The sequence below is a fragment of the Schistocerca piceifrons genome, chromosome 7 (assembly GCF_021461385.2).
Source record: "Schistocerca piceifrons isolate TAMUIC-IGC-003096 chromosome 7, iqSchPice1.1, whole genome shotgun sequence".
Lineage (NCBI taxonomy): Eukaryota > Metazoa > Arthropoda > Insecta > Orthoptera > Acrididae > Schistocerca > Schistocerca piceifrons.
The window spans coordinates 338,583,388-338,607,252 of NC_060144.1; the positions used below are offsets into that span (position 1 = coordinate 338,583,388).

The following is a 23,865-nucleotide window of genomic DNA, read 5'->3' on the forward strand; positions in this document are numbered from 1 at the left end:
TCATTTTGAAACTGATAGTTCAGCAGTTCTCGCACCTTCAGCAAGTGCTTTCTTCGGAAGCGGAATTACTGCAATCTTTTTGAAGTCTGAGGGAATTTCGCCTGTGTCATACATCTTGCACACCAGATGGAAGAGTTTTGTCGTGGCTGGTTCTCCCAGGGCTATCAGAACTTCTGACGGAATGTCGCCTTCTCTCGACTTAGATCTTTCAGAACCTTGTCAAATTCTTCTCGCCGTATCATATCTCCTCTCTCATTTTCATCCACGTCCACTTCCCCTTCTATAATACTGCTTTAAGTTCTTCTCCCTTGTATAGGCCGTCTATATACAGCTTTCTCTTCGTTGCTTAGGACTGGTTTTACATCTGAGCTGTTCTCTTTTCTTCAAAGGCCTCTTTAATTTTCCAGTGGGCATTATGTATCTTTCCTTTAGTGATATAAGCTTCTATATCCATACATTTGTCCCCTTGCTATTTCTGATTAGCCATTTTGCACTTCTTGTCAATCTCGTTTCTTAGACGCTGTTATTCCCTTCCACCTGCTTTATGCGCTGCATGTTTATATTTTCTCGTTCCATCAATTAAGTTCAATATCTCTTGTGTTATTCAAGGATTTCTATTAGGCCTTATCATTTTACCTATTTGATGCTCTGCTGCCTTCACTGTTTTATATCTTGAAGCTACCCATTCGTCTTCTATTGTATTTCTTTCCCCTGCTCTAATCAACCGTTGCCTAATGCTCCCTCTGAAGCTCTCAACAACCTCTGATTCTTTCAACTTATCCGGGCCCCATCTCTTTAATCTCCTACCTTTTTTCCGATTTCTTCAGTTCAATCTACAGTTCATAACCAATAAAATGTGGACAGCGTCCACTTCTGCCCCTGTAAATGTCTTAAATTTAAAATCTGGTTCCTAAATCTCTGTCTAACCATTACATAATCAATCTGAAAGCTTCCGGTGTCTTCAGGTCTCTTCCACGTATACAACCTTCTTTCATGTTTATTAAACCAAGTGTTGGCGATGATTAAATTATACACTGTAGGTGAGTTTCACTAGTTCATTATTGTGTAATTTGACAAACGTCGAAGTTTAAAGTCTTGTAGACATAATTCCTATTAAACATTTGGGATTTAAATTGAAAAAAGTGAATTAAAAATAAAGTAATTATAGAATCGTTTTAAGTAAATTAAAATTTTCAATAATATAAATAAAACGAAAATTAATTATGTAATTTTTTGCTGATTATTTAATCACTGTTATTTAGAAACAAAAACTGTTTATCCATAACCTACTATTATGAAACCTGGACAAGGCAAATAAAGGATTCGTCAGATTTTCTTTTAGTTTTTATAACTGACTCAGAGTTTTCTGCAAACGAAACATTACTTGCTATAAACGTTAACTCTGTCTTTATTTCTGGAGAAGCTACTGTAGTTGTCTGTATACCATATCATCAATCGCGAATAGGTCCGGGTTCAAACTGGTAAGATCTTCCACATCATCTACAGGTGCGATGATGTACCTCCGTACGCTGATGCACAAGTAACTGGTGAAGCCGGCGGCAAGTGTTTTAGCTTTTCTTTGGTGATAACACTCTGGCATTTTTCTTGCAAGTTTGCAGAGCTTCAGGCAGGAAGCGTTCTCAGTCGGCGAGCAATATGTTTGCCATTCAGCTCATGCTTGTCAGTTACTTTTTTTGAAGACGATAATCTATCCATAGCAATTTTTTGTTATTTCTTAAGTGCACTCTCAGCTTTGAAAAGTTTTCAAATACGTCTTTTCTTTGCTATTGGCGTCGCAAACTGGTTCTCTTGCGCTGGCATTCCTGTTGCTTTTACTGTGCTCTTAGCAGTAAGAAGGCTGTCATCATCCATGTCTTGAGTACCTTGTTCTTCATTTTCTCGACATTCAGTAAGGGTACTAATGACTTCCTGTTGTCCAACACTGTCTTCTTCAGTGGGGCATTTCTGAAAAACACAATCGCGGCGTTATAGAACTTGTACTACAATTTGCAGATTTAAATAGTATAGCGTTTGGTTTTTATATAGATTAACAAGGTTCCTCAAACTTTGGATAAGTGCAGACAAATACAAGATAGTTTTGAGATCAAATGGAACTTCCCATTGTAAGTAGGCTGTTTAGGTTTTATGTTGGTAACGCCACGTAGCGCTCTGTATGAAAATTGCTGACTGCACCGTGTGCAGTCTGTGGCTGGTTGGACTCATTGTTGGGACATTCGCTAGTGTAGTGTTGGGCGGTTGGATGTGAACAGCGCGTAGCGTTGGGCAGTTGGACGTTAGTCGCCGGCAGTGATGGAAGTACTGGGCAGTTGGGGGTGAGCCGCCAGCAGTAGTGGATGTGGGGAGAGAGATGCCAGAGTTTTGAGAGGTTACTATGAGCGGACGATCTGGATGTGTGTCCGTCAGAAAAAGCAAATTTGTAAACCTGGATGTCACAAACTGATGTATATATTATGACTTTTGAACACTATTAAGGTAAATACATTGTTTGTTCTCTATCAAAATCTTTCATTTGCTAACTATGCCTATCAGTAGTTAATGCCTTCAGTAGTTAGAATCTTCTATTTAACTGGCAGTATTGGCGCTCGCTGTATTGCAGTAGTTCGACTAACGATGATTTTTGTGAGGTAAGTAATTCATGAAAGGTATAGGTTATGGTTAGTCAGGGCTATTCTTTTGTAGGGATTATTGAAAGTCAGATTGCGTTGCGCTAAAATATTGTGTGTCAGTTTAGTGATGATCACAATAAGTAAAGAGAAAACTGTCTGAGTACGTTGACTTGTGCTCAGCTGTTTGAAAATTAAACAACGTAAGAGTTTTTCCGGCACTGTCATTCTTTACATACAAAGGGGAAGTTTTACCATCCTTTTGTGGTGCATTGGATGGTAAACATATAGCCATTAAACGTCACCTGGAAGTCGTGCAGAAATTTTCAGTTACGGCATAAGAATGTTGGCTTTAGTTGATGCCGATTGTGAATTCATTTATGCAGATGTGGGCACAAATGAAATGGCTAATGATGGGAGTGTGTTTAGGCTATTTACTTTGAAAACAGCCATTGGCAAAAACAGCCTAAATTTCCATCTTGAATACATTGTTGTAGCAGATGGCGCGTTTCCCCTGTATAGAGATTTGATGAAACCATTCTCAAGAAGAAACTTGTCATTAGAAGAACACATATTCAGCTACTGGTTGTCAAGCAAGAGCGCAAAGAGTTGTTGACAACGTATTCGACATATTAGCAACTAGATTTAGAGTATTACGAAAAGACATTTAAGTCAATTTATGCGCAGTTGATCTAACTGTGCAAGCTGCATGTTCGATTGGCAACTGGTTACGTACAGGATCGCCATGTATGAAAGTGATCGGCTGAAGACACAGAAACAGGAGTGCTGCTACTAGACTTATGGCGCACACCTGGAATCAAGCTACCATCCATAAGTAGTGCTCATCCAGGAAACACTTAAAGCAGGCATCAGAAAGAAGGAATAAAAGAGCTGCTTCCTTCAACAAAGAAGAACAAGTTCCTTCGCGAATGAAGGTCATCGGAATGTAAATTTGGTGGAGGAAGATGAGTAATTCAAACTTATGATCTTATCTACCTTTGCACAACGATTCAGCTATTTTACTCTTGTAAAATTGGAATTTTAACGATTTCTAATAAACGGATCAATCTCAAGATATGGAAGCTTGTAAATAATTTTTAGTAAATAATCAATAAAAACAAATTAGTTATCAAATTATTAAAAATTTTTCATTTTATCATTATTTTGCTTGCTTTGGGAAATATAATTAAACATTTCCATGTGTTAACAATTCTAAAATTCTGAAAAGCCAATTTTTAGCTGTCTTTATATTTAGTAATTTTTAAGACATGTACTTACAATAGGATACGTTAACTTACGAAATATGATTGAGAGTCTGACACCATAGAAACACATTACACAATAAAACATCTGTTTAGATATGCTGGAGACAGGTATTTGTCTAGCATACGTAAACAGATATGCTATTATGTAACGTGTTTGTATGATGTAACAAACATCTGTGAGAAATATGTTTATGGATATGGCCTTTTGGACAAGGTGCTTTATGTTTTTAAATATTTTACGAACCATAAACGTTTATAATGTGCTGAATTTTTTCCACTTGACGTATTGTACGTGATGTTCAGCGTAAAATGAACGTCTTTTACAGCAAAAAGATTGAAATGTTTTGCGCTGAAGGATGAACATGTAGAGCAGGTTGCAACATGATTTTTGAGAGGTGATGATTAAAACTGTATGGCTACCCGTGGTCTAAGGGTCCCTGGCCTCCACCTCTTCCCTGGCATGTAGAGCATACCGGGAACCCCCGTGGGGTCCATGCTTCGGATTCCAGGTGGGCCACACTAGCAACCTACAAAACACAGCCTGATTAATTTTAAAAAAGGGGGTAGCGTCTTTGATTAGTAATCAAAACATCCTCGGTCCAGTGTTCGAATCCCACCACTGCTTAAACTTTGATTAATAATCAGCATTGGTGGCCAAAGACTTCTGGCATAAGAACTTACCCTCGTTCTGCCAACGGTCTTGTCAAGAAGGGCGGAGGAGCAGACAGAGATTCAGGGCACTTTCTTGTCCTCGGGGGTGGAAAACTGTCCCTTAAGGCGGAAGAATCAGCAGTGATCAACGGCATGAGGATGCAGAAGGGAAAGGAAACAACTGCATTAGAGACACGTGACGTGTATCCACAGGACATGTGGCCTGTAATTGAAAAGTGTCATGATGATCTCTCCATTGGCAAAATATTTCAGAATAGTCCTCCATTCGGAACTCCCGGAGGGGACTGCCAACGGGGAGCTGACCATGACAAAAAGACTGGATAATCAATGAAAAGATAACGTTCTACGAATTGGGGCATGGAATGTCAGAAGCTTGAACATAGTCGGGAAACTAGAAAATCAGAAAAGGAAAATACAAAGGCTCAATCTAGATATAATAGGGGTCAGTACAGTGAAATGGAAAGAAGACAAGGATTTCTGCTGAGATGAGTGTAGGGTAATATCAACAGCAGCAGAAAGTGGTATAACGGGAGTATGATTCGTTATGAATAGGAAGGTAGGGCAGAGGGTGTGTTACTGTGAACAGCTCAGTGATAGGGTTGTTCTTTTCAGAATCGACAGCAAACCAACACCGACAACGATAGTTCTGGTATATATGCCGACGTCGCAAGCTGAAGATGAAGAGAATGAGAAAGTATATGAGGATATTGAAAGGGTAATACAGTACGTAAAGGGAGACGAAAATCTAATAGTCATGGAAGAGTGGAATATAGTTGTAGGGGAAGGAGTAATCTAATAGTCATGGAAGAGTGGAATATAGTTGTAGGGGAAGGAGTAGAAGAAAAGGTTACAGGAGAATATGGGCTTGGGACAAGGAATGAGAAAGAAAGACTAATTGAGTTCTGTAACAAGTTTCAGCTAGTAATAGCGAGTACTCTGCTCAAGAATCACAAAATGAGGAGGTATACTTGGAAAAGGCCGGGTAATACGGGAAGATTTCAATTAGATTACATCATGGTCAGACAGAGATTCCGAAATCAGATACTGGATTGTAAGGCGTACCCAGGAGCGGATATAGACTCAGATCACAACATAGTAGTGATGAAGAGTAGACTGATGTTCAAGACATTAGTCAGGAAGAATCAATACGCAAAGAAGTGGGATACGGAAGTACTAAGGAATGACGAGATACGTTTGAAGTTCTCTAACGCTATAGATACAGCTATAAGGAATAGCGCAGTAGGCAGTACAGTTGAAGAGGAATGGACATCTCTAAAAAGGGCCATCACAGAAGTTGGGAAGGAAAACATAGGTACAAAGAAGGTAGCTGCGAAGAAACCATGGGTAAAGAAGAAATACTTCAGTTGATTGATGAAAGGAGGAAGTACAAACATGTTCCGGGAAAATCACGAATACAGAAATACAAGTCGCTGAGGAATGAAATAAATAGGAGGTGCAGGGAAGCTAAGACGAAATGGCTGCAGGAAAAATGTGAAGACATCGAAAAAGATATGATTGTCGGAAGGACAGACTCAGCATACAGGAAAGTCAAAACAGCCTTTGGTGACATTAAAAGCAACGGCGGTAACATTAAGAGTGCAACGGGAATTCCAGTGTTAAATGCAGAGGAGAGAGCAGATAGGTGGAAAGAATACATTGAAAGCCTCTATGAGGGTGAAGATTTGTCTGATGTGATAGAAGAAGAGACAGGAGTCGATTTAGAAGAGATAGGGAATCCAGTATTAGAATTGGAATTAAAAGAGCTTTGGAGGACTTACGGTCAAATAAGGCAGAAGGGTTAGATAAAATTCCATCAGAATTTCTAAAATCATTGGGGGAAATGGCAACAAAACGACTATTCACGTTGGTGTGTAGAATATATGAGTCTGGCGACATACCATCTGACTTTCGGAAAAATATCATCCACACGATTCCGAAGACTGAAAGAGCTGACAAGTACGAGAATTATCGCATAATCAGCTTAACAGCTCATGCATCCAAGTTGCTGACAAAAATAATGTACAGAAGAATGGAAAAGAAAATGGAGGATGTGCTAGATGACGATAAGTTTGGATTTGGAAAAGGTAAAGGCCCTAGAGAGGCAATTCTGACGTTGCGGTTGATAATGGAAGCAAGACTAAAGAAAAATCAAGACGCTTTCACAGGATTGTCGATCTGGAAAAAGCCTTCGACAATGTGAAATGGTGCAAGATGTTCGGAATTATTGGAAAAATAGGGGTAAGATATAGGGAGAGACGGGTAATATACAGTATTTACAAGAGCCAAGAGAGAATAATAAGAGTGGACGACCAAGAACAAAGTGCTCGGATTAAAAAGGGTGTAAGACAGGAATGTAGTCTTCCCCGCTGCTGTTCAATCTATACATCGAAGAAGCAGTTTCAGGAGTGGAATTAAAATTCAAGGTGAAACGTTATTAATGGTAAGATTCGCCGATGACATTGCTGTCCTGAATGAAAGTGAAGAAGAGTTGCATGATCTGCTGAATGGGATGAAAAATCTAATGAGTACAGAATATGGACTGAGAATAAATCGAAGAAAGAGGAAAGTAACGAGATACAGCAGAAATAGCAGCGAGAAACTTAACGTCAGGATTGATGGTCACGAAGTAGATGAAGTTAAGGAATTCTACTACCTAGGCAGTAAAAAAAAATAAAAAAATAAAAAAAATTACGGGACGGAGCAAGGAGGACATCAAAAGCGGACAAACAATGGCAAAAAGGGCATCCCTGGCCACTGGCCAAGAGAAGTCTACTAGTATCAAATATAAGCCTTAATTTGAGGAAGAAATTTCTAAGAATGTACGTATGGAGTACAGCATTGTATGATAGTGAAACAAGGGCTGTGGGAAAACCGGAGCAGAAGAGAATCGAAGCATTTGAGATGTGGTGCTACAGACGAATGTTGAAAATGAGGTGGACTGAAAAGGTAAGGAATGAGGAGGTTTTAAGCAGAATCTGAGAGGAATGGAATATGTGGAAAACACTGATAAGGAGAAGGGTTAGGATGATAAGACATCTGTTAAGACATGAGGGAATAGCTTCCATGGTGCTAGAGGGAAGTGTATAGAGTAAAAACTGTAGAGGAAGACAGAGATTAGAATACATGCACGAAATAATTTAGGACTTAGGTTGCAAGTACTCCTCTGAGATGAAGAGATTGGCACAGGAAAAGAATTCGTGGCGGGCAGCATCAAACCAGTCACAAGACTGATAAAAAAAAAATAAAAAAATTGCTGCCCGTTGTCCTCATTATACTGAGGATTAGTTTTGTTGGGAATTTCAGATCCTCACCAACCTACTACACTTTTCCGCGTACTCACCATTCAGCTCCTTGTACAACTGCTCTATTCTCAGCAACCCATATTCATAGAGGTTCCCCATCTGGAAAGTGAACCAATTGACAACTGTAGTTTTGAGATCCTCATGGTTCACAAGCCATTGTTGTCATATCAGCGTCTCGTCACCTGTAACAATATCGTAAAAGAAATCATCTTCATATATTCAATATCAGTTCAGAGATGCTCATCCGCTTGACATTATTTCCTCTTTGCGATGGTTGAAAAATATTTTCGGTGCCCACCTTGCACGCAGTTTTCAGTACCCTAGCATTTCCGTGACGCGTCGACATGAAGAACTTCAGTAGCCACAGGACCCATCGTAAATCTTCGATCAGGTAGCAGATTACATTCCACATGTTCCATGAGATTATTCTGAGGTTATTGCAATCTCTACTGATGTATAAATATCGAGACATCACAATTGTAGCAGTCTTCCCAATAGTTACGATCGTATAAGCCCGTCTCTGGCTTTGTTCGACGTCTTCTTGTTGTGGAGATTTGAGATGGACTCCAAGAGTCTAGCAGCTGTACGCTCAATTAGTAGCCCTAGCGTCTTCTAACTAGGTTACTTTACAGATGCACTGCACTTTCTCCCAACAAATTAAATTCTTCTGAGTTCAAGTGTACATGACATTACTAGACCTAGATATAAAAAGGATGTGATATACTCCAGAATTTGCAACTAATGTTGAAACGAGACACTTTGAAGGTTTTTTTCTCTTCATTATTGGCGCTAACTTCAATATTACTGTATTAAAAGAAATACTGCTCATTTCTGCATTTCCTTTCAGTCCTTCAAAGAATATACTTTCTGACACAATTGCAAAACTAAGCAAACAATGTTGACATTACACCGATCCTACGTAATTTTTCATGAATATTAAGAACATTAGTGATTTTATCAGGTTTCCGTGGGCTACACTTGATGTCACATGCTTTTGCAAATAAACATGCGTGGTTATGTAATATATACGACGACGTCCTGAAAAGTAATCCTTCCGAATTTCTTATATGAATGCTCTTAATGCTTTTTAATTAAAAAGCGCTATTAACATTTTACACCTTTAATCTTTAACTCTACATGTTTATTTCTCAACATACACTCCTGGAAATTGAAATAAGAACACCGTGAATTCATTGTGCCAGGAAGGGGAAACTTTATTGACACATTCCTGGGGTCAGATACATCACATGATCACACTGACAGAACCACAGGCACATAGACACAGGCAACAGAGCATGCACAATGTCGGCACTAGTACAGTGTATATCCACCTTTCGCAGCAATGCAGGCTGCTATTCTCCCATGGAGACGATCGTAGAGATGCTGGATGTAGTCCTGTGGAACGGCTTGCCATGCCATTTCCACCTGGCGCCTCAGTTGGACCAGCGTTCGTGCTGGACGTGCAGACCGCGTGAGACGACGCTTCATCCAGTCCCAAACATGCTCAATGGGGGACAGATCCGGAGATCTTGCTGGCCAGGGTAGTTGACTTACACCTTCTAGAGCACGTTGGGTGGTACGGGATACATGCGGACGTGCATTGTCCTGTTGGAACAGCAAGTTCCCTTGCCGGTCTAGGAATGGTAGAACGAAGGGTTCGATGACGGTTTGGATGTACCGTGCACTATTCAGTGTCCCCTCGACGATCACCAGTGGTGTACGGCCAGTGTAGGAGATCGCTCCCCACACCATGATGCCGGGTGTTGGCCCTGTGTGCCTCGGTCGTATGCAGTCCTGATTGTGGCGCTCACCTGCACGGCGCCAAACACGCATACGACCATCATTGGCACCAAGGCAGAAGCGACTCTCATCGCTGAAGACGACACGTCTCCATTCGTCCCTCCATTCACGCCTGTCGCGACACCACTGGAGGCGGGCTGCACGATGTTGGGGCGTGAGCGGAAGACGGCCTAACGGTGTGCGGGACCGTAGCCCAGCTTCATGGAGACGGTTGCGAATGGTCCTCGCCGATACCCCGGGAGCAACAGTGTCCCTAATTTGCTGGGAAGTGGCGGTGCGGTCCCCTACGGCACTGCGTAGGATCCTACGGTCTTGGCGTGCATCCGTGCGTCGCTGCGGTCCGGTCCCAGGTCGACGGACACGTGCACCTTCCGCCGACCTCTGGCGACAACATCGATGTACTGTGGAGACCTCACGCCCCACGTGTTGAGCAATTCGGCGGTACGTCCACCCGGCCTCCCGCATGCCCACTATACGCCCTCGCTCAAAGTCCGTCAACTGCACATACGGTTCACGTCCACGCTGTCGCGGCATGCTACCAGTGTTAAAGACTGCGATGGAGCTCCGTATGCCACGGCAAACTGGCTGACACTGACGGCGGCGGTGCACAAATGCTGCGCAGCTAGCGCCATTCGACGGCCAACACCGCGGTTCCTGGTGTGTCCGCTGTGCCGTGCGTGTGATCATTGCTTGTACAGCCCTCCCGCAGTGTCCGGAGCAAGTATGGTGGGTCTGACACACCGGTGTCAATGTGTTCTTTTTTCCATTTCCAGGAGTGTAGTCATCCTGGTGACGAACACGCTTCTCCCAACGAGAGACCAGTTTGTTGATACAGTGACTGGAGAATGTTTGACTTTGTCGACGGAGTCACAACTTCCCCTCCGCTTGCACCGCTTCATCACTATCAAAGAGAAGTACTCGAAAGTGTTATTTAAGCTTTGGAAACTGATGAAAGTCAGATGGCGGCAAGTCGGGACTATAAGGAGGAAGATCAAAGATAGGGAACTCAAGGGGTCACATTGCTGCAGACGTCGCAGCACTCGTATGTGGTTTGGCATTGTCACTCTGAAGGAGATGCTACTCCATGTGTGGACGAACTCTTCGAATTCGAAACTCGATTACGTTACATACCGGCAGGTTATTCGCTACAATTCGGAACCCTCCAGCGGCAGAAGGCTGCAAATATGTAGACACGAAGAATAAAGATGGAGACTGTTAATAATGTTTCTGTTATTTAAAGAGCTATAAGACTTTTCACGTGAAAAATTCTGAGGGATTACTTTTCAGCATGGCCCCGTACTTGCTTAAACGTGCCATCCATTAGGAATGTGTGCAGGATTCCATCAATTTATCAGCTACGGAAATATTTAAACTTAATATCTCAGTGCGATCCCTAGAATCAGAAAATAGATATACTTGCAGTTTCTGTAAGAAACTAAAATCAGTTTCTGTATAGATTCTGAGGCAGTTTATGGAGAAAAATCAAAGCTTATAATATTACTTTTAAGTGTTATTTGCTTATGTATGTCTCTTCCGTTTTCATCATGTATCAAGGCCAACATATACCACAATTGTAGCTGTAAAGTAAGAGTAGTAAAACAGTACACCTTAAAAGTGGAGTTACATTGTAATGATTGTATTGTGAATAAACCTGTTCCTTTTTTTTTGCTCTGCTGAATTTCTCTTTGCATGAGTATAAACGAAGGTTTGTCATAAATAGGCAAAAATAAACTTGCGTAATTAATTTTTTTCAGGTACACATTAAAACCCTCGTGGCACAGTACCGTACCACACTGCTAAAGGAGGCAGAACAAGATGGTGCAGCCCATCGTTAAAGATGAGTATCGTGTGGTGATCTGTTTTGTGGATTTCAAGGAGAACAACGAGATAGAACGAAATAATCTAAATGAGAACATAATAATATACAAACTGAACTAGATAAAAAAAAATTAAAATGAACTTGAGACAGCCATGCTGAGTAGGTGTAAGTGTACGACAACATTGCACCATTACATGACACAGCGGTTACGTGGCGGAGACTTCCATTGTGATCAAACAACTCTGAATGATGAAGAACTAAGTGCTGAATCATTCATCTGTCAAGAACAGAGAATCGCAAGAGAAGTGGAGGCCTCGATAGTCGAAGACCAGCTTATCACAAGCGTCTCGGTAGCGTAATGAAAATGGAGTGGTGAAGCAATTTTCAACATCTTGCTGGATATTCAGAAGAAGATTAAGTCTCCGCCCGCTGGGGGCCGCCACTTCTCACACCCATTCAAAAGGCCCAGCGAACCAAGGTAGCAGCAGAAATGTTGTAGCTGCGTCAGACCAGTCAAGTTGACATCTCCAGCGGACTAATCACCATGGAAGAGTACTGGGGGTGTATCAGTCTGATCCTGAGACGAGGGAGCAGACCAATCAGTCGGTGTATCTGCTAAGTAATTTTTGTGATTGCCGACAGAATATGATGTTAAGGAACAATCGTCACAGGAGCGTACTATTGTAAACTCATAATGAGATTGTGAGAGGCTGTCAGGACGGAGCATCGTGGGAAACTGTCCAAGGGGGCCCTTCTGCTCCACAAAAACGCCCCAGCTTATTGCGCATGGAACGTAGTCACACATGCTTCATATTTGGGCTATAAAATTTTTCTTCAGCCCCTTTTTCTCTTCACATGGCTTCCAGTTACTTCTACTTCTTTCCTGGGATGAAGAAACCATGTCGTGGCAGGCATTTCCAGAATAAAAGTAAGATTATTTTCCTGCACAGACAAAAAAATAGTTCAAATGGCTCTAAGCACTATGGGATTTAACATCTGAGGTCATCAGTCCCCTAGCCTTGGAACTACTTAAACCTAACTAACCTAAGGACATCACACACATCACTGCCCGAGGCAGGATTCGAACCTACGACCGTAGCAGTCACGCGGTTCCGGACTGAAGCGCCTAGAACCGCTCGGTCACAGCGGCCGGCTGCACAGCCGAAATTCGGACTCTGCCAAGTCATCCATCTTTGAGAAATGTGTCGCAATGAAGGGTGAATATGTACAAAAGGATTAACTTCATCATCCATTCTAATGATAGGAACCCGATTTTTCTGAGGTGATCACTAAAACTTCACAACTAGCCAGCGTAGAACAGGAAAGAAAGAATTGTTCGTGGCACACTGTCCAGCAGCTTCCGCGGCAAGTGCATAACGTAAGTTCGAGGAAGACGGGGTTTACACATCCTAACGTCGAATGGCTCGTTAAAGAAAACGCTCCAGTAAGAAAATTTTAGACACCCGACTACAGACAAGATTGGCAACGCATGCGGACACAACCCGATAGTTGCTAGTTTGAATTCCAGAGCTAGTACCAATTTTCATCGTCAACATTTCACCTACAAGAGGAGAGTCAATTTCAGTTCATATGCCATAAATAACCAAACGACTTCAGGCTGGGGACACAGGTGAGGTTATACCACCTGTTTCATCCCTTTGAGTGACGCAGAAATATCCAAATATCTATTCACATGCTCCTCCGCACTTATGAATGACACGAGTGTGAAAAATTCTTAGAGGTGAAGACTACGTCCCATTGCTAGCCGTATCCAGACATATGTCAAGTCTGTCTTAAATCTCAATACACGACGAAAGCTGTGCCACAGAACGTACTCGAATAGCGGCAGTAGAATAAAAATACATATATTACATATTTTAATGGTCTTGATCGCAATATAATGTAGTAACAAGATACCAGCCCCCGTAGCCAAGGTCACTAACGCGTGATTGTGCGACAGCGCAGAACTCGGAGATAAGGCGAGTCCAATGAAATTTTCACTCCAATATTTGGCCGGCAAGGGGAGGAGAGCTGACGGCGAAAAGTTCCTCGTCAACAGTCTTAGCGCCAGTACCCAGGGTTAAATTTCAAATCTTTTTGCAGTGTCACATGAAGTGAGGGCTTCTGAAACTGTTTGTGGTGATCCAGCCATAGGATGCAGCCGTTAGGTCCGGCAGCCTCCTTGTTATTCGAGAGGAGTAGGATATGTGCCGGCACTGGTTTTCACCCTACCCCTTCTTTAATCATTACACCGCACAAACATAACACTATGCTGTACACTATCCAGTACACTCGTCTACACTATCCCAATAGACATGCGACACAACTCTCACGTATCCCCAGGGAAAGGGGCCAATGTGCGCTGATGAAGGACACCCTTTCCGACAGGCGGCTGAACTCACCCTGTGGGATATGCCAGCCAACAATGTCATACGGCAGTTGCATTTTACTAAATGATACTGACCCAGTCCGTTTAAAACAGCGCAACCTCATTCGTTTCATCCCTAGTAAAATGCTGTTTCACAAAGAAGTTAATTAACTAATGTACGAAGCTAATCAGACTCGGTCCGTTCGATTCTTAATGCCGATCACTGCAAACACTACACACCATGATGTAACACTACATACATTATCAGCTGACGTCAGGATATTGACAACAATATTTTGCTTACTGCTACTTCCATTTGCTACTCCGAAAATGTGAATCAACACACCTCCATGACGAGTGAGGTTTGGAGCTCAGAAAGATGGTAAGATGTTAGTATTATCCACTGAACTAAAGGTTTCCAGAAAAGAAAAGAAAATTATAGTTCGAAAATTTGATGTGACATGAAACAGATATTTCAAACAGCGACATACTTACAAAAAGCATTTCATCCCTTATTTCACACCCTTAGGAGTGGAATTTCAGACAATTACTTATTGAACGATGCCTACAGTATAAGGTCCACACCTTCTCCAAACTTCAGTTTCTATCCTTAGTGGTTTAGGCTGGGCGATCAAGAGTCAGTGAATCAGTCTGACCCTCTTTCACCCCATTGGGGTTGAATTTTGGGAAACAGTGGAACACTTGTGTTTTCATCTCTAATCGAGACGCCAAACACCAATTTTCAAAGATTTAGTTTCAAAAATGCTTTCGCAATGAAATATTTTCATAAAACGTTTCGCCCCCTATTTCACACCCTTAGCGGTTGAGTTTGCCAAAAATTGTGACTTGCATATGTTTTGTTTCAAGCAGAGAAACCAAACACAAATTTTCATAGATTTAGCTTCAAAAGTGCTTGCACAATGAAATATTTTGATAAAAACTTTCATTCCTCGTTTCACCCCCAGAGTGGTTGACACATGTATTTTTTATTTCTAATTGAGAAACCAAATTTAAGTTTTCTAGATTTAGCTTTAAAATGCTTTGACAATAAAATATTTTCGCATAAAATTTCATCCCCTATTTCTCCCCCTTAGGTGTTCAATTTCCAAAAACACTAAAACAAGAATTTTTTCATTTGTAACAGAGAAGTCAAACAGCAACGTTCATGAACGTAGCTTTAAAACTACCTTAGTAGTTCTTTAATATTGACGTATCTTCAAAAAATCATTTCACCCCTCTCTTACCCCTACAAGATTATATTTCCAAAAATGCTGAAACACGAGTTTCTTTATTTATGACCAAGAAACCAAATACCAATTGTCTTAGTTCTAGCTTCAAAATTTCCTTAATAGCGACATTTAAAAAAGCACCTTCTTCCCTTGTTTCACTCCCTTGCTTGGAATTCCGAAAAATACCTTTCTAAATGACTCCTATAGTATAAGATCCACACCTACTCCAAATTTCAGGTTTCTGTCGTAAGCGGTTTGGGCTGGGCTATGATGAGTCAGTCAGTCAGTCAGTCAGCCAGGACATTACCTTTTAGATACAGAGTTTGACCAACTGTAAATATATTTGACGATTCATTTGCTTTCTCTAGAAGAAGTTTTCCAGTTCTGTCTGTGAATACAGTATTGCTGTTAGAAGCGAAGAGATATTTTCGATGATTGACACTATTTGGGAAGTCATTGATGTATATCAAGTACAGCATTGGTCCCAAGATGCTACCCTGAGGAAACGCTATATTAATGTATTTTGAATTTTGTAAATAAAACAGTCTTAATCGCTTAATGACTTTTAGTAAGTGATCCAAACTACTTCATTCTCGAAATATCCACAATGATAATGGACTGATTCACATAATTTATTTTCTTTATTAATATTTTGGTTCTGATAATATTGTACGAGAGGTGTTCCGTAAATAATGCAATACTTTTTGTCGACCAGTTTCGCTTTAAAAAATGCAGAATTTGTTGTGGGATATCGTAGAATATTCCCGCTTCAAGTATTCAAATGTGTGTGTGTTCCTATGGGACCAAACTGCTGAGGTCATCGGTCGCTAGACTTACAGGGTTATTACAAATGATTGAAGCGATTTCACAGCTCTACAATAACATTATTATTTGAGATATTTTCACAATGCTTTGCACACACATACAAAAACTCAAAAAGTTTTTTTACGCATTCACAAATGTTCGATATGTGCCCCTTTAGTGATTCGGCAGACATCAAGCCGATAATCAAGTTCCTCCCACACTCGGCGCAGCATGTCCCCATCAATGAGTTCGAAAGCATCGTTGATGCGAGCTCGCAGTTCTGGCACGTTTCTTGGTAGAGAAGGTTTAAACACTGAATCTTTCACATAACCCCACAGAAAGAAATTGCATGGGGTTAAGTCGGGAGAGCGTGGGAGGCCATGACATGAATTGCTGATCATGATCTCCACTACGACCGATCCATCAGTTTTCCAATCTCCTGTTTAAGAAATGCCGAACATCATGATGGAAGTGCGGTGGAGCACCATCCTGTGGTACGTTTAGCTCCCTGCTTGCTTTATTCGTCGACTTCCGCGGGCTACGCGTGAAACTTGCCCGCACGCGTTCAACCGTTTCTTCGCTCACTGCAGGCCGACCCGTTGATTTCCCCTTACAGAGGCATCCAGAAGCTTTAAACTGCGCATACCATCGCCGAATGGAGTTAGCAGTTGGTGGATCTTTGTTGAACTTCGTCCTGAAGTGTCGTTGCACTGTTATGACTGACTGGTGTGAGTGCATTTCAAGCACGACATACGCTTTCTCGGCTCCTGTCGCCATTTTGTCTCACTGCGCTGTCGAGCGCTCTGGCGGCAGAAACCTGAAGTGCGGCTTCAGCCGAACAAAACTTTATGAGTTTTTCTACATATCTGTAGTGTGTCGTGACCATATGTCAATGAATGGAGCTACAGTGAATTTATGAAATCGCTTCAATCATTTGTAATAGCCCTGTACATACTATTTAAACTAACTTACGCGAAGTACATACAACACACACGCCAATGCCCGAGGGAGGACTCGAACCTCCGGTGGGAGTTATTCCCGCTTCAAATCCTATAGTTCCAAGAAGTTCCGACAGGTGGTGTCGCTGTCCATAGCCTTCAAAATGTTTGTAATGGAGGTATGTTCCAAGCTGGAAGCTGTCATCGAGTTTCTTTTGGTGGAAAACCAGGGCATCGCAGATATTAATAGGCGCTTGTAAAATGTCTGCAGAGACCTGGTAGTGAACAAAAGCACGGTCAGTCGTTGGGCGAGGAATCTGTCATTATCGCAACGAGTCGCGCAAACGCTTCCTATCTGCTGCGTGCCGACCGGCCGCACACAGCTGTGTTACCATCGTTAACTTGAAGAACCGTCTTCACCGTGTTCGTCGTCAAGAAAATGCAAACGAACTTCTTGTCCATAACACCGCAAGGCCTCGCACAAGCCTGCGCACCAGAGACAAGCTCAAAAAAAATCATTGGACTGTTATTCCTCACCCACCCTACAGCTCGGATCTGTCATCTTCCGACTTCCATCTGTCTGGCCCAATGAAAGATGCACTCAGCAGGAAGCAGAACGTGGATGATGGTGAGATTATTGATGCCGCAAGACGATGACTCCGACTCCGACCATTAGAGTGGTACCATGCGAGCATACAGGCCCTCCTAGTAAGGTGTCGTAAGGTCACCGCAACGAACGGAGATTATGTTGGAAAAAAGGTTTTTTCGCCAGAATGTGGAGAATAATATGGTGTATTGGAATCCTGAATAAAACCAATCTGCTTTCTGAAAAAAAAAAATTAAAAGTGTTGCATTACTTATTGAACGCCGTTCGTACAGTCATGTCTCCAATGTCATCCTACTGTACCTGATACTTGTAACATTTTGCGTATAGTCATGCTGTCGCCATCCTTTCATGACTCATTACATGTGGTCAGGACTTGCCCTTCATTTGAAAATGAACCCTTCATTTACCACGCTTGCTTATTATGTAGCGTGACAGACCAGTTAAGTATGGCGAGGTGATGCAGGTTTCAGATGGCGCATTCCATGGGCTGGCGCGACTCCACCAGCTTGTGCTGTCGGACAACTGGCTGACTTCTGTGCCGGTGGACGCGTTCCCAGCCAGCCTGCTGGAGCTGGACCTGTCGAGCAACCCACTGTCGCTGCCCACGGCTGGGCCCTTCCTGAGGGCGGAAGGCATCACCACCCTCAACCTGTCGCACTGTGCCGTCACTTCCGTAGGCGACGACGTCTTCTCACAGATGCCATCGCTCGTCCAGCTCGATCTAAGGGGGAACCCCCTGAACCAGCTGTCGCCGTTGGCCTTCCTTGGGCTGCGCCAGCTCTTTGTGGACGAGGGCTCTTTGGGCATCCATGCCTATGCTGTCAAGCAGGTCGTCCAGGATGTGGTCGAAGTTCCCAGGTAACGCCCTTTGCTGATCATTGAGTATGTTTTTTTTTTTTTGGCCCTTTTGGACCATATATTACACACATTACCTTGCGCACCAAGGACTTCTTAATTAACAGAACCCAGTCCCTCTCCCTCGACGGCGAGCATTCATCAAATTCAAGGGCATCATCAGGAATGTCCCAGGGAACTGTGGTAGCAGTTATTCTCTGTACATATAAATAGTGTGGTAGGCAAGTTGAGCAGCATTATGCGGCTGTTTGCTGACGTTGCTGCAGTGTACTGAAAAGTGTCGTCTTTGAGTGACAGTAAGAGAATACAAGATGACTTTAAAAAAAATTGTAGTTTGTGTGATGAATGGCAGCTTGCTCTGACTGTAGAAAAATTTAAATTAATGCATAGGGATAGAAGAAACATTCCCATGATGTTTGAATACAGTATTAGTAGCATACTGCTTGACAAAGTTACGCCGATTATTCACATAGGCGCAACGTTGCAAAGCGGTGTGAAATGCGACAAACACGTAAGGATGGTAGTAGGGAAGGCTACGAGTCGACTACGGTTTATTGTGGGAATTTTCAATAAGTGTGGTTCGTCTGTATAGGAGACCGCATATGGGACTCTCGTGCGACCCATTCTTGAGTACTGCTCGAGTGTTTGGGATCCCCAGCAGTTCAGATTAAAGAAATACATTGAAGCAATTCAGAGGCGGGCTGCTAGATTTGGTACCGGTAGGTTTGATCAAAACGCAATTATTACGTAAATGCTTCAGAAACTCAAATGCGAATTCCTGCAGGGAAGATGACGCTCTTTACAAGGAATACTACTGAGAGAATTTGAAGCTGGCTGAAGAACGATTCTACTGCCACCAACATTCGTTTCGCTTAAAGACCACAAAGCTGAGGTAAGAGAGATTAGGGCCCATGCGTAGGCATTGACTCTTGGTGGTATGAGATGCCTTCCGCCACGCACCATACGGTGGCATGCAGAGTACATACGTAGATGTAGATTACTTTATTTAATATCTTTTTCGTAACAGTGCAAAGGTTACGTCACAATTTGGGTTCACCATCTCCTAAGCAGGAATATCGTTTGAAGGATTTGGGAAAAGTTCCTGCGTGTGCCTTACAGCCAAGGAAACCGTCAAAAACCTAGGATGGATTTGCTGTTACTGCTGTCTGGCTTCTACAGCTGAAAGACGCCAACTGAGCTTGACATACCTTTTGACAATCGCAGTGATCTGCATCGCATGGACTGAGTGGCAGATCACTCACCATGAACTCAGATACTGAAATGAACATGATGCCCAATGGAATAACGGTATGAATAGCGTGGCCCTAGTAAATGAGTCCTGGGTGTTGGTTCTTTCAAAGAGCATTAAAATTTAACAATTTGGAAAGAGATTTTCTACTTATTAAAATGAAATATCGTTTCAAATTGACCCGATTTTATTAAAATATTCTCTTTGAGTACACATGTGAATAATAACAAAAAATAGCACATTATCATGGTCAGTGAATCACAGTGAAAGGAAAACTGTTTTTCATAGATACAGAACAGTTCTAAACTAATGGCAGGTACACTCCGGGAAATGGAAAAAAGAACACATTGACACCGGTGTGTCAGACCCACCATACTTGCTCCGGACACTGCGAGAGGGCTGTACAAGCAATGATCACACGCACGGCACAGCGGACACACCAGGAACCGCGGTGTTGGCCGTCGAATGGCGCTAGCTGCGCAGCATTTGTGCACCGCCGCCGTCAGTGTCAGCCAGTTTGCCGTGGCATACGGAGCTCCATCGCAGTCTTTAACACTGGTAGCATGCCGCGACAGTGTGGACGTGAACCGTATGTGCAGTTGACGGACTTTGAGCGAGGGCGTATAGTGGGCATGCGGGAGGCCGGGTGGACGTACCGCCGAATTGCTCAACACGTGGGGCGTGAGGTCTCCACAGTACATCGATGTTGTCGCCAGTGGTCGGCGGAAGGTGCACGTGCCCGTCGACCTGGGACCGGACCGCAGCGACGCACGGATGCACGCCAGGACCGTAGGATCCTACGCTGTGCCGTAGGGGACCGCACCGCCACTTCCCAGCAAATTAGGGACACTGTTGCTCCTGGGGTATCGGCGAGGACCATTCGCAACCGTCTCCATGAAGCTGGGCTACGGTCCTGCACACCGTTAGGCCGTCTTCCGCTCACGCCCCAACATCGTGCAGCCCGCCTCCAGTGGTGTCGCGACAGGCGTGAATGGAGGGACGAATGGAGACGTGTCGTCTTCAGCGATGAGAGTCGCTTCTGCCTTGGTGCCAATGATGGTCGTATGCGTGTTTGGCGCCGTGCAGGTGAGCGCCACAATCAGGACTGCATAAGACCGAGGCACACAGGGCCAACACCCGGCATCATGGTGTGGGGAGCGATCTCCTACACTGGCCGTACACCACTGGTGATCGTCGAGGGGATACTGAATAGTGCACGGTACATCCAAACCGTCATCGAACCCATCGTTCTACCATTCCTAGACCGGCAAGGGAACTTGCTGTTCCAACAGGACAATGCACGTCCGCATGTATCCCGTGCCACCCAACGTGCTCTAGAAGATGTAAGTCAACTACCCTGGCGAGCAAGATCTCCGAATCTGTCCCCCATTGAGCATGTTTGGGACTGGATGAAGCGTCGTCTCACGCGGTCTGCACGTCCAGCACGAACGCTGGTCCAACTGAGGCGCCAGGTGGAAATGGCATGGCAAGCCGTTCCACAGGACTACATCCAGCATCTCTACGATCGTCTCCATGGGAGAATAGCAGCCTGCATTGCTGCGAAAGGTGGATATACACTGTACTAGTGCCGACATTGTGCATGCTCTGTTGCCTGTGTCTATGTGCCTGTGGTTCTGTCAGTGTGATCATGTGATGTATCTGACCCCAGGAATGTGTCAATAAAGTTTCCCCTTCCTGGGACAATGAATTCACGGTGTTCTTATTTCAATTTCCAGGAGTGTATATTGATGAGAAAGTTCTCCAGAATTAGGTGGAAAGGAAATGATCGTCATGTCAGAACTCATTTGCGAGGAGACATAGCCACAGATGGGTGCACAGTGATTGCTCTGATCGTACCAGAAAGGCATATGGAAACCATGTGCACTTGTCATAAATTGGCCACTGGTGAACCCTCGTGTAGTTAACCTAAATTGGTCACTGATGAACCTTCGGCTGATTATCCAAATTTAAAAGAAACTCGAAGAACTTGATTAAGTGAAAACCATATCCTACAAACACCTAAAAACTCGCGTTCCTGGATCTCCTGTGCCCCATGCAAGGGCGCCCATGCTCATACGATTGTATGGGAGGGAGGGGAGGGGGGGGTGTAAGACCTGGGGGCATGGAATATTTTTAATATTGTCGAACATAAATGGCGACTTTAAGTAGCATTAAAAAGATCCAGTTCCAACCACGTTAAATAAATGCGTAATACCAGTTTTTCAATCATTTTCTTGAAAGAAAATTGTCGGACTGCACTACTACATTTTTTTGCTTTCCCTGAGAGCTAGGAGAGGGGTAGTGGAGACTTGCCCCAGATATAGGCACCCTTGGCTGCAAGTTCTCACGGTCATTGAGAGTTGCAGAGTCGAACACTGCGTGCAGGATTGTTAGCTGACCAGCAGCAAAAGGCACATTTCTCGTCCCAATCCAAAGTCTACAATGAAGAGCAGACAAATCTGAAGTGAAACCGAAATGTAAATGCTCTAAAATTTGCTACCTCCTCTCTGTTCCCAGCAAAATCCATGTTAAACCAGTTTCACCAATATGAAGGCTACACTAAGCTCAAATGGTTCAAATGGCTCTGTGAACTACGGGACTTAACATCTGAGATGATCAGTCCCCTAGAACTTAAACCTAGAACTTAAACCTAACTAGCCTGAGGACATCAAACACATCCATGCCCGAGGCAGGATTCGAACCTATGACCGTAGCGGTCGCGCGGTTCCAGACTGAAGCGCCTAGAACGGCTCGGCCACAGCGGCCGGCCTACGCTAAGCGTTGTCCAATGAGATTATACAGGGTGGGGCAATCGAAAGTGGCCCGGACGAGTGGATTCGTCTGATCATGGAGGTATGCATATTACCACACACCACAGTTATTTCCAGCAGGATGCAGCAACTGCCCATACAATTGGCCGAATCTTGGAGCACATTTACACAACTTTCACGCGTGAGAGAGTTGTTAGCAGACGTCAGTCTTGTCGCTGCCCTAGTTGGTCACCCAGGTCACTATCTGTCAGTGTGCGATTACTTTGTGTGTACATCGCAACAACGGTCAGGGTCTTCAAGAACTGCAGCAGAACATTTCAGAAGGGACTGCAGCGATTCCAGCAGTCAGAAGCTTGTAACCAGGGCCAAAAAGTGCCGAGAGATGAATATTGGCTACTTTCAAGATCTGTTATAGTCACATTAGTACTGTATTGTCTTTCCACTCCTGTGTTTCTTTGTACCCTAGGACTTTATTCTCCGGGCCACTTTTATTTGCCACAACCTGTATTTGTAAAACTGGTAAAGTCCCGTCCTAGGAAAAGTTTAAGACAGTACTCACCCAATGGACTGCCTTGCACGTGTACAACTGTGAGAAACTGCCAGCCTGACACGCATTTTCTCCTAGTTTCTCAAGATCAACCAATAAATTACTTTCCCGCTCTGCTGGAAAAAGACTACCCTGGCTCCACATTGAGTGTCCCTGGCTGACGCAACTGCACATCCACAGAGAAGAGAAAAAATTTCTGACATTGCAGAGCCGCATAGCTTCCTACGAGAAAAACAGGGGTTACATTTTTTTATTATATTTTTGTATATTTCTTGTTTACAATTCAAATTTCTGTTTTCACACCATTATGGAGTACAAGCCAAAAGCAGGGATATTGAAATAGTAAGAGACATAGTAAAAATTTGAATTTTTTTTAAAAAACATTAGATGGAAGCTGTTATAAAAATATGAGATATGCTCTTACTTCTTAGACCATTAACATGATTTTGCTGTGTACTGTGCAGGATGACAAATACATAGTTCAACACATTTGATTAACGTCGTATAAATAGCACAAATTTAACGTCTTGTATGAATGCAGCACATTATCGTAGAAGCACATCATATCAACGAAAGTCAGTCCAAACCAGGTAAACACGAGACTAATATATGCCTTTAAGACGTAACTATGAAAGTGATGTCAAAAATTGTAGACTCTAGAAGACCTGACATAGTAAAATCCAGAATCCGATAGTGGGGGCCACGACGGCTTTTACTGAGACCAGTTAAAGATGCGGCACGTCTCATGGGGTCTACAAAATACTTTGCGAATGTGGCCAGTATCACGTCAGAAAACCAGTGTGCTCTGTAGAACAATTTAGGAAGGAGCATAAAAGGTTTTATCGCCTAGGCTACCCCGAAAAATTCGCTTCAGCCGAGCGTGCTCTAGAAAACGGTCTCCGTATCAAATTTGACGAAACCTCTGACGTGTCTCGCATTGACGGCTTCGGGCCAGTGTAATTAAAGAAGCCATGGAAATGAAAATCACTGAAAACACCCTTAAGAGAGACAGCGG

The 23,865-nt window shown here is 43.2% G+C and overlaps 1 long non-coding RNA gene across 1 annotated transcript; it reads right to left on the minus strand.

Moving 5' to 3' along the window:
* Window positions 1-1,393: 1,393 nt before the first annotated feature.
* LOC124805340 lies at window positions 1,394-23,022 on the minus strand. Its single transcript, XR_007017444.1, has 3 exons — window positions 22,863-23,022; window positions 7,902-8,045; window positions 1,394-1,965 (listed from the first exon to the last, which is right to left on the minus strand). It is a non-coding gene; the product is annotated as an uncharacterized LOC124805340 (long non-coding RNA).
* Between the last annotated feature and the right edge of the window lie 843 nt (window positions 23,023-23,865).